This window comes from Salvelinus alpinus, chromosome 1 (assembly GCF_045679555.1).
Source record: "Salvelinus alpinus chromosome 1, SLU_Salpinus.1, whole genome shotgun sequence".
Classification (NCBI taxonomy): Eukaryota; Metazoa; Chordata; class Actinopteri; order Salmoniformes; family Salmonidae; genus Salvelinus; species Salvelinus alpinus.
Genome location: NC_092086.1, coordinates 109,503,852 through 109,520,717, shown reverse-complemented (window position 1 = coordinate 109,520,717; position 16,866 = coordinate 109,503,852). Strand labels below are relative to the sequence as shown.

At 45.9% G+C, this 16,866-nt stretch overlaps 1 long non-coding RNA gene and 1 pseudogene across 1 annotated transcript; one reads left to right on the top strand and one right to left on the bottom strand.

The window, feature by feature from the left end:
• Positions 1–11,329, top strand: part of LOC139567627 (nucleolar protein 14-like) — a 46,470-nt pseudogene extending 35,141 nt beyond the window's left edge.
• Positions 11,330–13,294: 1,965 nt separating this feature from the next.
• Positions 13,295–13,607, bottom strand: LOC139538525 (uncharacterized). Its single transcript, XR_011667751.1, has 2 exons — positions 13,545–13,607; positions 13,295–13,326 (listed from the first exon to the last, which is right to left on the bottom strand). It is a non-coding gene; the product is annotated as an uncharacterized lncRNA (long non-coding RNA).
• Between the last annotated feature and the right edge of the window lie 3,259 nt (positions 13,608–16,866).

The window sequence follows — 16,866 nt, the reverse complement described above, 5'->3', positions numbered from 1 at the left end:
ATACGTCTTCTAAACAGGACCTCTTATCGATCGTCTGCTGCTTGTCATCTCTCAGTCGGCTCTCCTGTCACATACTAATCTTGTACTGTGAGAAAGCAGGCTAACCATAGAAATAGAATCTCTAGAATGGACATCCTCTACCAGGTCAGCCATATTGAGTGTACCCTTGAGTACACCAGTCACAGCCATAGGGAGAGGTTCTATAACCCTTCTATGGCAAACAGTCAAACACACAGTTGTTGTGAATAGATGAAATAAGGCAAACTGATAAATAAATATTCTTAATTTTCTTATTTATATTTTATTCAACATTTAACAAATGTAACTAAACTCCATGTTAAAGTTTGTTGAATTGTTTGGTTCCATGTTATTGTTTGTTTCAAACTCCACCCAATATTTTATCATTATCACTGACCTCAACCCAGTCTCTTAGAGCATTTACAGAACATAAAAATACAGTATATGAATCCATAAATACCTCATATAGCACTGTAGTCCACCACAAACAACTGTGACGATTTACACACAAAAATAGAGTATAGTATAATTCATTTCAAATTCATATAGTCGTTATATCATTATATAGATACTTAGGTTCTTTTTCATAAATTGTAATACAGTGCACTTCGCATATAGTGATAATCTGTGCAGGACTGTCAGCGGTTGATCACTATACAGTATTCACTATTAACAGAGTGGTGTATACAGTATTCACTATTAGTAGAGTGTACTGTATACAGTATTCACTATTAGCAGAGTGGTGTATACAGTATTCACTATTAACAGAGTGGTGTATACAGTATTCACTATTAGTAGAGTGTACTGTATACAGTATTCACTATTAGCAGAGTATACTGTATACAGTATTCACTAACAGCTTTTCACTGAAGGTGACAGCTGGACCAGAAGGGCATATAGACCGCCCTCAGGACTGACTGACTGACTGACGGAGACACCAGGACACACACACACACACTGAAGTACACACACCATCACACACACACTCACTGACGTACAGAAACAAACATACACACTCTCACACACACTGACGTAGGCTATACATACACACATATCGTCACACACACACACAGCACAGACTCCATTGAGGACCACAACGAGGCACGACGGGACTTGGCAGTGCGACATGGAATGTTTTAATCATTGATTCTGGATGGTTACAGTAGTTCTGGATGATGCTCGTTGTGAGATAATGTACTCTAATAGCCATCAGAATCCTCCTGCAAGTACAGAGAGGGAAAAGTTACTTCAGGAATTATTAGTATTACATTAGGTTCCTATTTGTGTAATAACTGATAACAAATGATCACAAAGTGAATCACAAACATACCATAGATGTAGGGTGATGATGGTGGATGAAATCCAAAAACATTACTGTGAAGAAACGGGAACCTCACCCTTCTGAACGGAAATCCACAGCAAAAGAAACAATTAAAAACAAACAAAAACTATGTAAAACAATCTGATGAATGAAACATGGAGGATGATGAGGAGTTAACCATTAATCACTGATGCAATGACTCAGTTTGAGCCTCTGTAATATCAGAAATCAAGGTTATGGTTAGGGTTGGAGAGAGAACCTACAGGACAGTAACTCTCCAGGAACAGGGTTGGAGAGCCCTGGTCTACAGCCTCGGACCCTGAGGTTTCATCTACAGAAAGCCTGTTGAAATAGTGATCTAGAAGATGTTAAGAGTGACGGTAAATGTCCTACCTCTGCAGCATCATCACCCTCTGGGTCCGCTGGAGACTCGTTGATGGGCAAGTCTTTAGACATAGCATCTTCATCCTGCAATAATAACACATTCACTGACCAGCTCAACAATGGAGAAGTGTCCCAAATAACCCTATTAGACTATCGTCAACACCTTGTGTTAGTTGGTTGCTGCAGTATATTCCTCTTGTTGGTAATGACAACTATACTAACACAACACGCACGCACGCACGCACGCACGCACGCACGCACGCACGCACGCAGCAGAGAGTAGAGCTTGATTGGTGCTTGGCATTGGTATGACCTTCTCTAATAAGATACACAGGTGATACACACAGATCCACTCCCAGGCTACCAGCTGACACAACCTGAGAGTTACAGGGTAGTGCAGACCCAGGTGCTCTCTCTCTCTCTCCCTCCCCTCCTTATCCCTCTCTCTCTCCCCCTCCTCATCTCTCTCTCCCTCCCCCCTCCCTATCCCTCTTTCTCCTTATCCCTCTCTCCCTCTCCCTCCCCCCCTTATCCCTCTCTCTCTCCCCCTCCTCATCTCTCTCTCTCTCTCTCTCTATCTCTCTCTCTCTCTCTCTCTATCTCTCTCTCTCTCTCTCTCTCTCTCTCCCTTCCTCTCTCTCTCCCTCCCTCCCTCCCTCTCGCGCCCCCCTTACTATCTCTCCACACTCCCTATCCCCTCCCTCCCTCCCCACTCCCCTCCCTCTCTCCCGCTCTCTCTCTCTCACTCTCTCTCCTCCTGCCATTCCATTTAACACCGCCCACCGTGTCTCCATCTGTTCACGAAGCAGAGCCAGAGACACACACACATTCACCACACGTCATCTCCCATCACTCACCACACGTCATCTCCCATCACTCACCACACGTCATCTCCCAACACTCACCACACGTCATCTCCCATCTCTCACCACACGTCATCTCCCAATCTCTCACCCCACGTCATCTCCCATCACTCACCACACGTCATCTCCCATCTCTCACCCCACGCCATCTCCCATCACTCACCACACGTCATCTCCCAACACTCACCACACGTCATCTCCCAACACTCACCACACGTCATCTCCCAACACTCACCACACGTCATCTCCCAACACTCACCACACGTTATCTCCCATCACTCACCACACGTCATCTCCCAACACTCACCACACGTCATCTCCCATCTCTCACCACACGTCATCTCCCATCACTCACCACACGTCATCTCCCATCACACACCACATGTCATCTCCCATCACTCACCACACGTCATCTCCCAACACTCACCACATGTCATCTCCCATCTCTCACCACACGTCATCTCCCAACACTCACCACACGTCATCTCCCAACACTCACCACACGTCATCTCCCAACACTCACCACACGTCATCTCCCAACACTCACCACACGTCATCTCCCATCTCTCACCCCATGTCATCTCCCATCTCTCACCACACGTCATCTCCCATCTCTCACCACACGTCATCTCCCATCACTCACCACACGTCATCTCCCATCACTCACCACACGTCATCTCCCAACACTCACCACACGTCATCTCCCAACACTCACCACACGTCATCTCCCAACACTCACCACACGTCATCTCCCAACACTCACCACACGTCATCTCCCAACAGTCACCACACGTCATCTCCCATCACTCACCACACGTCATCTTCCAACACTCACCACACGTCATCTCCCATCACTCACCACACGTCATCTCCCATCACTCACCACACGTCATCTCCCATCACTCACCACACGTCATCTCCCATCACTCACCACACGTCATCTTCCAACACTCACCACACGTCATCTCCCATCACTCACCACACGTCATCTCCCATCACTCACCACACGTCATCTCCCATCACTCACCACACGTCATCTCCCATCTCTCACCACACGTCATCTCCCATCTCTCACCACACGTCATCTCCCATCTCTCACCACACGTCATCTCCCAACACTCACCACACGTCATCTCCCAACACGTTATCTCCCATCACTCACCACACGTCATCTCCCATCTCTCACCACACGTCATCTCCCATCTCTCACCACACGTCATCTCCCAACACTCACCACACGTCATCTCCCAACACGTTATCTCCCATCACTCACCACACGTCATCTCCCATCTCTCACCACACGTCATCTCCCATCTCTCACCACACGTCATCTCCCATCTCTCACCACACGTCATCTCCCATCTCTCACCACACGTCATCTTCCAACACTCACCACACGTCATCTCCCAACACTCACCACACGTCATCTCCCAACAGTCACCACACGTCATCTCCCAACAGTCACCACACGTCATCTCCCAACACTCACCACACGTCATCTCCCATCACTCACCACACGTCATCTTCCAACACTCACCACACGTCATCTCCCAACACTCACCACACGTCATCTCCCATCACTCACCACACGTCATCTCCCAACACTCACCACACGTCATCTCCCATCACTCACCACACGTCATCTCCCATCACTCACCACACGTCATCTCCCATCACTAACCACACGTCATCTCCCAACAGTCACCACACGTCATCTCCCAACAGTCACCACACGTCATCTCCCAACACTCACCACACGTCATCTCCCATCACTCACCACACGTCATCTTCCAACACTCACCACACGTCATCTCCCAACACTCACCACACGTCATCTCCCATCACTCACCACACGTCATCTCCCAACACTCACCACACGTCATCTCCCATCACTCACCACACGTCATCTCCCATCACTCACCACACGTCATCTCCCATCACTAACCACACGTCATCTCCCAACAGTCACCACACGTCATCTCCCATCACTCACCACACGTCATCTCCCATCACTAACCACACGTCTTCTCCCAACAGTCACCACACGTCATCTCCCATCACTCACCACACGTCATCTCCCATCTCTCACCACACGTCATCTCCCATCTCTCACCACACGTCATCTCCCATCACTCACCACGGCAAATAAATAGTATTTCTACTGTTCTTCTTTATATTCTGCTAATCATCTCAAGAAATCAAAAGACATGAAAAGTATGTAGACACATCACATTTGTGGATTTGGCTGTTTCAGCCACACTCGTTGCTGACAAGTGTATAAAATAGAGCACACAGCCATGCAATCTCCATAGACAAACAGTGACAGTAGAATGGACCATACTTAAGAGCTTAGCGACTTATATAGTTAGTTCTGTACATGATAATACTTATCCTATAAAGATAATATATTATCCAGCTGAGTATTAACTTGTAACTAAGCAATACGTTCATTCTTCACCATTTCTTGAGCCTTTAATTTCCCATATGAAACATTGACGAGATATTGATTGTGTTCCTCTTGTCTAGTGGCTCATCAACAGGACATAAACAGAACAGCATCTGTGGCTTGAGTCAATGAGTCAGTCTATGGGAGCTGATGAGGTGGGTTCTCTGTTCTGTCTTACCAGCACAAATCCATTTACCAGCCTGAGCCGTCTCCTTCTCACACAGACAATAACCAGCAGGCCTGTGTGTGTGTGTGTGTGTGTGTGTGTGTGTGTGTGTGTGTGTGTGTGTGTGTGTGTGTGTGTGTGTGTGTGTGTGTGTGTGTGTGTGTGTCAGGGTTTCCGTTAGGAAAATGTGGAGCAGAACATTTGACAGGCAACATTTTAAACTAAATAGCCTATTTCAAACAGACTCTGAGACAGTTGTGGGAATATGGATCCCTAATTCATAGAACCAGTTGGCCTAAACTACATAAACATTTAAAACATTTGTGGGGCGCCGGTAGACTACCTATATAGTTAGACTACCGCAAGGCGGTAGGCTACCTGCCCGCCCCGCAAGGCGGTAGGCTACCTGCCGCCCCGCAAGGCGGTAGGCTACCTGGCGCCCCGCAAGGCGGTAGGCTACCTGGCGCCCCTCAAGGCGGTAGGCTACCTGGCGCCCCACAAGGCGGTAGGCTACCTGGCGCCCCACAAGGCGGTAGGCTACCTGGCGCCCCACAAGGCGGTAGGCTACCTGGCGCCCCACACGGCGGTAGGCTACCTGGCGCCCCGCAAGGCGGTAGTCTACCTGGCGCCCCGCAAGGCGGTAGGCTACCTGGCGCCCCACAAGGCAGTAGGCTACCTGGCGCCCCACAAGGCGGTAGGCTACCTGCCGCCCCACAAGGCAGTAGGCTAGACGCGAATGTTCATCAATGATGTAATTAGCGAGAAAACACTGTTGTCAAACGGGCGCTGCACATGGTACAGGTAGCCTACCGCCTTGCACTGCACACGGCCTCCAGCTCATTGCAAGTGGTGTGTGACGCGCTGATGAAGCCTGCCTTCAGTTGCCGTTTGATACCGCTTTCAAAACAACTGGGAACTCGGAAATCTCTGAGTTTCAACTTCAGTGGGTTCAAGATTACTGGGAAAAATACGAGCTCCGACTGGGAAAAATAGTTTTGAACAGTCATCAAACTCTGAATTCCAACTCGGGAACACAGGCCTCTTTCTAGACGTCCGACTTTCTGACCTGAAGTTCACTGACCTCATGATTTGACCTCGTATTTTTCAGAGTTCCCAGTTGTCTTGAAAGCACCACAAGATGCTGCAGCAGCAGCTATGGCACTGTCGGACAGATTTTCACTCACAGGCTCTGTATCTGCATGCTGTACGCATGTGATAAATAAGATACATAACCAATATAAACATAACAAAGATACATAAAGAATATACAAATATAAATATAAATTATTCAAATTAACCTATAGACCCATAAACATGACCAGTCAAATATATTTCCATCGACGAAGAGGCTAAAAAGCCTTATTTCACAACAGGGTTTTTTCTTCTTTTCCCGGAAAATTTTATTTATCAGCTTTTCTATTTTTTAATCGGACAAAAGCCGGCTATTACCAGCTAATGGAAACCCCGGTGTGTGTGTTCTATCCAGCACACAAACAAACAGCAGCATCCTCACTCTTCCTCCTTCGTCGTCAGACAGCCCATCTCTCACACTGTCTAATTGATGGCTGGTGGCTGGCTGCTGTGGACAACCACATGAAAGTGGATCACTCAGCTCCCTTGCCTGCTGTTCCCTTGCTTGCTTTATGAAGGAGAGATGAGAGAGACAGATAGAGGGATAAATAACGGTAACGAGAGATGGAGCCTGGGTCGGAGACCCCTAGGCAGAGAAGCCCCTTTGATGGGCTCTAACATGGGGTCGGTCGGTCGATTGGACCTTTTTAATTTGATCGATAGCAATGGCACTGTAATGACTGGCGCTCAGAACACAAGCAGGGAACAGACAGGCACTAAGGCTACCTCCAAATGAGATCAATCCAATTCTGTGCACAGTCTCTGGCTTCGCCCCAAATGGCACTATATTCCCTACATAGTGCACTACTTTTGACCAGGGCCCATAGTGCACTACTTTTGACCAGGGCCCATTGTGCACTACTTTTGACCAGGACCCATAGTGCACTACTTTTGACCAGGACCCATAGTGCACTACTTTTGACCAGGGCCCATGTAGAGAATTAGGGACGCAGTCTCTGTGTTTTCACTCTGACACCCGGAGGACACAATTAGGCGTTACACGGAGGACATGATAAAACGTCACACAGGGTTTGGAGATAAAGAGCTAGGCGGCCAATCAATGGCCACAGGAAATACCACAATCAAACCTCTTTCAAAACAAATCAAATGGACGTAACAAAATGTGGGGAAAAAGTCAAGGGGTCTGAATACTTTCCGAACGCACTGTATAATGCTGAAGACATTACTCAACTGCTGATTACCAGAGTGGTTACAAGGCGTTGTCTACTGTCCACACCCAACTATTTATTTATTTACATTTCATTACTTTATGTTATTCATCAGTGGCATTTTTGTGTGTGTGTGTGTGTGTGTGTGTGTGTGTGTGTGTGTGTGTGTGTGTGTGTGTGTGTGTGTGTGTGTGTGTGTGTGTGTGTGTGTGTGTGTGTGTGTGTGTGTGTGTGTGTGTGTGTGTGTGTGTGTGTCGGTAATTATCGTTATGAAGTCCTTGATTTTTAGGCCCAGATTTTGTTTATCATTTCCTATCAGTAGCATAATCACAGCCTAATTGTGTAATCCTCTAGAATGATGTCCCACTAAACACTAAATTAATCTGTTAGTGTCTGTGTCATGTAACCCCTCTAGTCATAAACAAAGGAGGAAGGGAGCTAAATGTTTTTTTTCTAATTAGTGAGGTTTTCTCTCTGATTGATGTTGTTGATTTGTTTTTACGATAAGGCGTGTGTGTGTGTGTGTGTGCGTGCGTGCGTGCGTGCGTGCGTGCGTGCGTGCGTGCGTGCGTGAATAAGGGCAATTTACAGATAATGAATGCAGTGATTGTTGAGTACCAGAGACATCAGCTGTATGCTTTGGGTGGCTAATTCACCTGGCAGATTAACACGGTTAAAGCCACAGTCTGTCATTTGTTTTTTTTTAGACAACTCCACCTGTTTTGCTATAAAGCTGAGGGATGGGTCTGGAGTATGTAACCATTCTCAAATGCAGAGATGGAGTTGAGTTGTACTAAGCTCATTAGGCAAGTTATATCCCTTCAATAACCAATGGGTGTTTGTTATTAATTGAATTGACCATTGAACAGCAGTAAATATTGCACATTGTCCCTTTAACTGAGAGAAGATGTCAGAGCAGCCTGAAGAAACCCTGTTGTTCTGCTGTTGGTTTGAAGATGAATCATCATTACTACCACAAGGCTTTACTTTTATCTATCTGAGACTCTGCTGGGTTTTGTTTTGAAAGAGAGACAATCATTTTTCATCTTCAGAGACCGTCAGGGCTGCAAATTGTCTCAGTCTTTCAGGATATTGGACCTCACTTCTCTCTCTCTCTCTCTCTCTCTCTGCCTTCCTTTATAAAAACAGACTTTCAAACAGACGATGGAGAATCCATCCTGCTTTATATGACTGAGAACTAAGAACACCGGAGACCATAAGAGAAGAAGAAGCTAGCTGTAGAGGACTGAAGGTCAGGGTCCATTTTGACACAGACAGGAGCAGCCAGTGAACAGCTGTCATATAAAATGGATCGAAAATGTAGGACAGCATTGAAACGTAACAGGCCCGTTCTGAAGAAGGTTCAGTATAAAAACCATTAGCAACGGTTGCCTCTGTTTTCACTCCTAGCATGTGATGTTAAAGTTCGTCCCCTGACAAACATGTATTCAGTCAGAGGAGCAGAAAGTACACACCGATACGTTCTCCTTATGAGAAGGTTTAGCTACAGAGAACCACAACCAATTCACTGCTAATGTGATGGTGAGACAAGAGTGACCACAGCTGAGATAGAAAATAAGTTCCCCCCCCTGAAAACACATTTGTGCTGAAGAAGAAAAAGTAAGCCACCTGTTTGTCATTCATCTCAATTCAATAGGTTGTTGTGAAGGACGAGAGAGAGAGGTGAAAAGTGTGCGCCTGAGGGAAAGTATCAAATATTAAGCAAGAAAGGCATCACTCTCAGGTATCATTCTCACCTGTTTGGCTGGGTCTTTCTTGACCAATCCGGTCGCAGCAGCGATATTCCCCGCCCCCTCCACAGTCTTGTTGCACACTGCTGTGACACCTGTCACCATGGCACCGCCCACCTGGGACACCCCAGACACTGTTTTACCTGCAACTGTGGAGAGAGTGAGAGAGAGGAGAGAGTCGGAGAGAGAGAGTCGGGGGAGAAGAGGAGGAGGGGGAATAGGGAGAGCGAGAGTCGGAAGAGAGTGTGGGGGGGGGGGGGGGTATGAAGAGGTTAACATCCAGAGGTAAATACTGTATCTCATGGTTAGAGAAGATACTGTTATGATATGGGGGAAGGTTAGTGTTAGGACACAGGCAAACAAACTACCAGGATACACTTCCACACGCCACCCCCAGGTGGCAGCAGCCGGGTCTAGGTGCAGAGCTAAGCCTTGATAAGCACATAAGGTGATGTCATTTAAGGTGCTGGTCAGTCAGTGTCCCAGCTGTCCCGTGAGGCTGCTGGGTTTGTTTGGTGGCCATGAGGCCTTTCCTTTGTTTTTGAGTCTTTAGTTTGGGGATGCCTGTGGTATTTTTATATTTTCTACATATGTCACTCATTTCAGGAGACTAGGCGTATGTCGCAAGTCACAACTTCACAGGAGAGGCGTTTGAGCGTTTATTTAAAATTTTATCAAAATTGTTATGGCAGAAATGCCTTCTTGAACATTTGAACTTTCATGTGCCTTAATAACAAACTTGTATACCATCTGTAAATACTAATAAAGTTGTTAAATTATGAGCTTAGTTGGTTTAGCCACAGAAAAAGGCAGGAACCTCCCACTAGCCATGATTGGCTGAGATAATGAATGGGCTGAACATGCCGAGAGATGAATTTCCGATTGGTCTGCCATGTAGCACCTTCTGTCTATAAAATGAGCTGCTCGTTATGAGTAGATAATCCTTTCTACTGCAGTTTTTTCTAAAGATATAACGTTAGCCATGGAGTCTGGACCTTCACTTCCTGATCACAGGTCACACCAAGTTTGCCCCCGACTGGTGCTTCGGCCTCATCAAGCAGCGCTTCAGAAAGACCAGAGTGAACACTTTGTCTGAGATTGCTGGTGTTGTGAAGGACAGCACTGTGACGGGGGTCAACATCCCACAGCTGGTTGGACTGGAGGATGGTACGGTGCTGGTGGAAAGCTATGGCTGGCAACAACCCCTGCCTCCGTACTTCAGGCCGCTGCCACAGATCAAGCAGTACCAGCACTTCAGGTGAATATCATTTTCATTGCATTGTATGAGGTTATTCTTATTTTCTAAACTTGGAAGGTGAATTGATGTTATGCAAGGTTGTAATGTCTTCTCAATTTGTTCTGTTATTTCCTGTTTTACAGCTTCGATGCTGTGGAGCCTGGTGTTGTTGTCGCTGTGGAGCCTGGTGTTGTTGTCGCTGTGGAGCCTGGTGTTGTTGTCGCTGTGGAGCCTGGTGTTGTTGTCGCTGTGGAGCCTGGTGTTGTTGTCGCTGTAGAGCCTGGTGTTGTTGTCGCCAAGGAGCGTTTGGACTCAGTCGGGACCATGTTTCAGCTGCTACGCAACGCTGATATCCTTCCTCCCATAGATGGTCTGCCTGTACAAGCACCACCTGGACGGGACACAGCTAGACAAACGTATTTTGCGACGAAGAAGCTATGGACATCACATGCCCTGCACCAAAGTCAAGGGCAGGACAGAAACAGGCTCCCCGAATATAGATTCCCTTGTTCATACGTGTTTCGGACGGACCAGTTCATCACTGGGGCGAGTTCCCAGTCATCAGCACTATCTGCAGTGCCGCTAGTCACATGACTCTAACACACACACACCATACAGTACCTGTCAGAGAGAGAATTCCAAGAGTGTGCAAAGCTGTCATCAAGGCAAAGGTGACTACTTTGAAGAATCTCAAATATAACATTTATTTTAATTTGTTTAACACTTTTTTTGGTTACTACATGATTCCATATGTGTTATTTCCATAGTTCCATAGTTTTGATGTCTTCGCTATTATTCTACAATGTAGAAAATAGTAAAAATAAAGAAAAACCCTTGAATGAGTAGGTGTGTCCACACTTTTGACTGGTACTGTACGTTGCTGCTATTATTTTTTTCATTTTATCCTGCTGCTCAGCCACTTTACCCCTGATTGTATGCATATGACTAACTCATCTATAACTGATATGGTTATTGATATTGTTCTTGTATATACTGTATATTATTTTGCTCTTTCTCTACTGGCATTAACACTTGTTAATTTTTCCTTTATATTGACACTATCTATTTTTGATATTGCTACTATGCAAGTAACCATTTCGCTGTACCGTTTACACCTTCTGTAGAGACCCATACACTTATAGCATTTATTTCACAAGACCCATTCATTTAGACAAGTGTGTCATCTAATATTTATAAAATCTTTTTATCTGGACACTTTCTGTTTTCCATGGATTTTTTTCCTTATTGTAAGCTACTACTTTTACCACTTTTAGTCTTAATCTTTCCTACACTACTCACTGTTTAGCACATGACCTCACATGTGAATCCTTAAAGAGATGGGTGGGGCTGGCTTAAGAGGGTGTGAACAATGCTGATTGGGTGTAGACAAAGAAGAGCTCTCCAGTAGGTGTACCAAAACATTCAAAGGCCATTTCCTCAAAAGTGGAGTTACAAGTTTAGCAACTTTTGAAGCAGAATTACTTTCCCATTGTTCCTACAAATGCAGTGTATGATATACCATTTTGTAGCCCTGTGTCTCTGCTTTTATCCAATGAAAAAACACAATTTCAAATTTTGCTACATAAGATAGAATCAAGGCGGTCGGTCACATATTTATGTTTTGTCACTATATGAATAAATAATAATCTACCTGGTCTGGAGAGGCGGAGCTGGCCTTGGATCAAGGTTGCTGACTCCCTTGCCACATGTACATTCAACGCCTAGAGGCATACGCTCATTTCTCACATAGGGTCAAATCAAATCAAATTTGATTTGTCACATGCGCCGAATACAACAACATTACAGTGAAATGCTTACTTACAAGCCCTTAACCAACAATGCAGTTATAAGAAAATACCAACAAAAAAAGTAAGAGATAAGAATAACAAAATGCACATCTTAAAAATCAGGTTACAGACCAGGTAGCTAGGTCTAAGACCCCTAGACATACGGTAGTCTAGCTGTTGGTCACCCATTAACCTGGTCTCAGATATGTTTGATAAAGCCAAATCCTATTGTCTGGATTGTTTACTATACAGCACAAACATATCTGGGACCAGGATAGATGGGTATTCCCCTATAGATAATGGATTCCCATTCCCATATTAAGGTATAGGAACTAAATTCTCTCTGTATATATTAACCATAGTAACCTCTGCTCTGCTCTAGGCTAGGCATGGATGGCTTACGTAAGGCTATAACCAGACAACCTGATTAATCTAGTGAGTGGTGGCCATGACAGCAACAAGACAGGCATACACACACACACCATTCACTCCAATCATAAGACATTTCAGGTACTGAGGACATTCAACACGTAGCCCTATCTTTCAATTCAACGGCAAATGTGAACAGCTGAACAGTGACTCCAAGACAGAGTATACGCTGTCTCTTTCAATTCAATGGAACATAATGAATTCTGTGAGCAGTGACTCTAAGACGGAGTCTATAGGCTGTTAAGGTGAGTTGTATGATATCACTGGTATTATTACTCTGCTGGCATTGGTGTCACAAACAATATAGAACATGTCCTTGATTTTCATGACAATATGATCTCTACTGGCTTTCCTGTTCGTTGTTTAGTGTGTGTTGTTTAGTGTGTGTGTGTGTGTGTGTGTGTGTGTGTGTGTGTGTGTGTGTGTGTGTGTGTGTGTGTGTGTGTGTGTGTGTGTGTGTGTGTGTGTGTGTGTGTGTGTGTGTGTGTGTGTGTGTGTGTGTGTGTGTAAAAATCAGGCATTAAACTAACTTTGTACAGTAGATTATATTCTATAAAATAGCTTAAATGTTGGTAACGGTGACATCCAACCAACCTGTTGTGACTCCATCTTTTGTTTTGTTGCCTATGAAAAGAACAAAAACAGGTGAAAGACAGGTGACAAATAATTAACATCCCATTTATTGACCTTACAAAGCACCACTGTCATTCAATAAAATTATCACTTTATGTTGGCTGATCAAAACCATTGTCATACAGAATTTCTAACATTCAACGTTGCAGCAATGATTCAACAGGAAGTAGTAAAAAAACAGCATGTAGGCTACTATTGTCCACACCTACCGACAAAGATAACACCATCTTTTGTCATCTCAGCCGCCCCCGTCACGCCCTGCTTCGTCTTCTCTGCCGCTGCCACGACCCCATCCTTGGCCTTTGAAAACCCCTTCATTAGCGCGTCCATGACTGTCCAAATTAAACAGCAACAGCTGTGGAGATGTCAAAACGTGCAGTGCAATGAAGCGCTGTGAAGAACTTCTCGGTAACAATTGGTGTTATGGTGTGGGAGGGAGGAGGAGCTTAGGGTCTAGCCACCGCCCACCTTTGTCTTTCTTTTGACAGCCAGGTCAGGTTGATCTGCCTTAAAGACCAAATGCAGTAATTTTTATATGAATATCAAATCCTTTTTGGGTAACATTTAAGTACCTTGCTTTTTTTGGAAAGGCCCCCCCCCCCCCCTTTCCAAAAAAAGCAAGGGGGTTATCTGGCTCAAAGCCCCCCCCCCACCAAAATCAATAAATACAATTTTAGCCAAAATATATTTCTCAAGCAAGAATTTAGCTAGGACTGACTGGGAGTGGTCTGAGTGGGGAGGGAAAACTGAAAACAAGCTGTTATTGGCAGAGAGGTTTGGAACTTTCTTTGAATTTACCGCATGGTGATGTCACAATGGAAAGCCGAAACTCCTGCCTATGCAAACATGCTGATTTTTAGGTCTTGTGGAAATAATATTTTCAACCAGCAAATAACACTGATCAAATGTTTTCACACTTTTATTGTGTTAGTTTGATCAGATGTTGTACAATATGATACAGAACACAGGGAAAACGGATTTTTGACTGCACTGGGCCTTTAACATGTATTAAAATTCGCTTACACATGCATGCCAATGGAGAGACGTTAAAGAGAAACAAAAGGCAGGTAGCCTAATTCCTGTTTGAAGCCTTGGTGATGCCGACTGGACTAGACTAGCCAGTCTAACCTAGTACACCTGTTGGCAGCACACATCACATCTGTTCTCCAGAAACGTTGCATCTCCATTTGAAGAATTGTATTATAGCTACATTATGTCACCACAACTCAGCCTACTTTTGTGATGAACAATTTCCGATACCCGGTCTTACATTTTTAAATAGAGAAAGGAAATCATATAACCAAAACATGTTTAATGGAAATAATGAATTATAAAACAAAATCTATCAAGATATTCTCGACTGGTGTTGAAAAAAATGGCATTCGATTTTCTACAAACCTGTGGATTGTTCGCACACCAGTAATTGCCTTCCAACTTCCCTTTCGACGCTGAAATTATTCTTATTTTAAAGACAATTCAGCCCTTATGTCCTAGAGGTCGAGAAAAACCTGTTGCCTTGTGTTGTAGAACGGATCGATTTAGTCTTTCAGGTTTGAAACCGACACTCTTCCCCGGCTTTGGAACCAGTCAGAGATCGCATGTAACCGCGTGGTGCTGATGCTGGGAGAGCTCGAGACAGAATGGTTGCTTTACCGTTTGCATCCCACAGCCTCGTGCACCCCCCCCCCCCCACACACACACACACACACGCTCCCCAATCCCCATCTCATAGGAGCGTTGATTACGTGGCAGCCTAAACTGACCACCACTATTCCCCTGTGCGTGGAAGGTTGACCTTGTGTTGTCCATCCACGCAAGTTAGTCATCAATCATTTTATTAACGAAAGTCTATGACACATAAACGAAACCGATTACACATGCGTGGTTGAACATCCATCCGCCATATCATGAACATTTCACATCATCAGACAATGTGATAATAAATCATAATCGATTTGACTACGTGATGGTTTGATCTTCTATGGTCTGATATTCAAAGTATATGCTTAACATACAGCAAAACACCTAGAACACGATTCTGCTTTACACTAAAGTCCCCCTCCTATAGCATGTAGAGCCTATCATTGTGGGCTCCCAAAGGAGGAAAGTTCTTACATGCTCAAGACAAATGAAGAGAATTTGATCAGGCCTGTACAGCTTGATTCGAATGGAGTTGAATAGAGTTCGCTGAGCTACTCTTGCATGATGAACCAAAGACTTAATGCCTCTATAGGCCCTATAGGCTTCGGCTTGGTGAGATAATGACGTTGATTAGCCTACACATGCCGTCATTCATCATTAATCAAACAGTTCTAGCCAATATAGTAAATTATGGTGGGTGGTCGTGGTGGGTGGTCATGGTGGGTGGTTATGGTCGTGGTGGGTGGTCGTGATGGGTGGTTATGGTGGGGGGTGGTCGTGGTGGGTGGTCGTGATGGGTGGTTATGGTGGGGGGTGGTCGTGGTGGGTGGTCGTGATGGGTGGTTATGGTGGGGGGTGGTCGTGGTGGGTGGAGGTCGTGGTGGGTGGTCATGGTGGGTGGTCATGGTGGGTGGTCATGGTGGGGGGTTATGGTGGGTGGTCGTGATGGGTGGTCATGGTGGGTGGTTATGGTGGGTGGTCGTGATGGGTGGTCATGGTGGGTGGTTATGGTGGGTGGTCATGGTGGGTGGTCATGGTGGGTGGTTATGGTGGGGGGTGGTCGTGGTGGGTGGTGGTCGTGGTGGGTGGTCATGGTGGGTGGTTATGGTCATGGTGGGTGGTCATGGTGGGGGGTGGTCGTGATGGGTGGTTATGGTGGGTGTTCATGGTGGGGGGTGGTCGTGATGGGTGGTTATGGTGGGTGGTCATGGTGGGTGGTCATGGTGGGGGGTGGTCGTGATGGGTGGTTATGGTGGGTGGTCGTGATGGGTGGTTATGGTGGATGGTCATGGTGGGTGGTTATGGTGGGTGGTCGTGATGGGTGGTCATGGTGGGTGGTTATGGTGGGTGGTCATGGTGGGTGGTCATGGTGGGTGGTTATGGTGGGTGGTGGTCGTGGTGGGTGGTCATGGTGGGTGGTTATGGTGGGTGGTGGTCATGGTGGGTGGTGGTCGTGGTCGTGGTGGGTGGTGGTCATGGTGGGTGGTCATGGTGGGTGGTTATGGTGGGTGGTGGTCATGGTGGGTGGTCATGGTGGGTGGTTGTGGTTGGATGACAGTTTGCTATGGTCGTGGTGGGTGGGTGGTCATGATTGGATGACAGTTTTCTATGGTTGTGGTGGGTGGTCATGATTGGATAACAAGCATCATGGGAGAGATGATGACCGGTAGAACAAAAACAGATGATGTCACACACTGTAATGACAAATACCCTCCTCCTTCCTTCTTCCCCCTCCATCCTCCACCGTCATCCCCCTCTGTGTTTCCTGCCATCTTCTCCTGCCTCGTCACCACCCTCACCCTCACCCTCTTCCCCCTCTTTCCCTCTGCCTCCACGCCCTCCTCCTCCTACCCCCTGCCGTCCCGTCCCCTCTCTCGTCTTGCCACATCC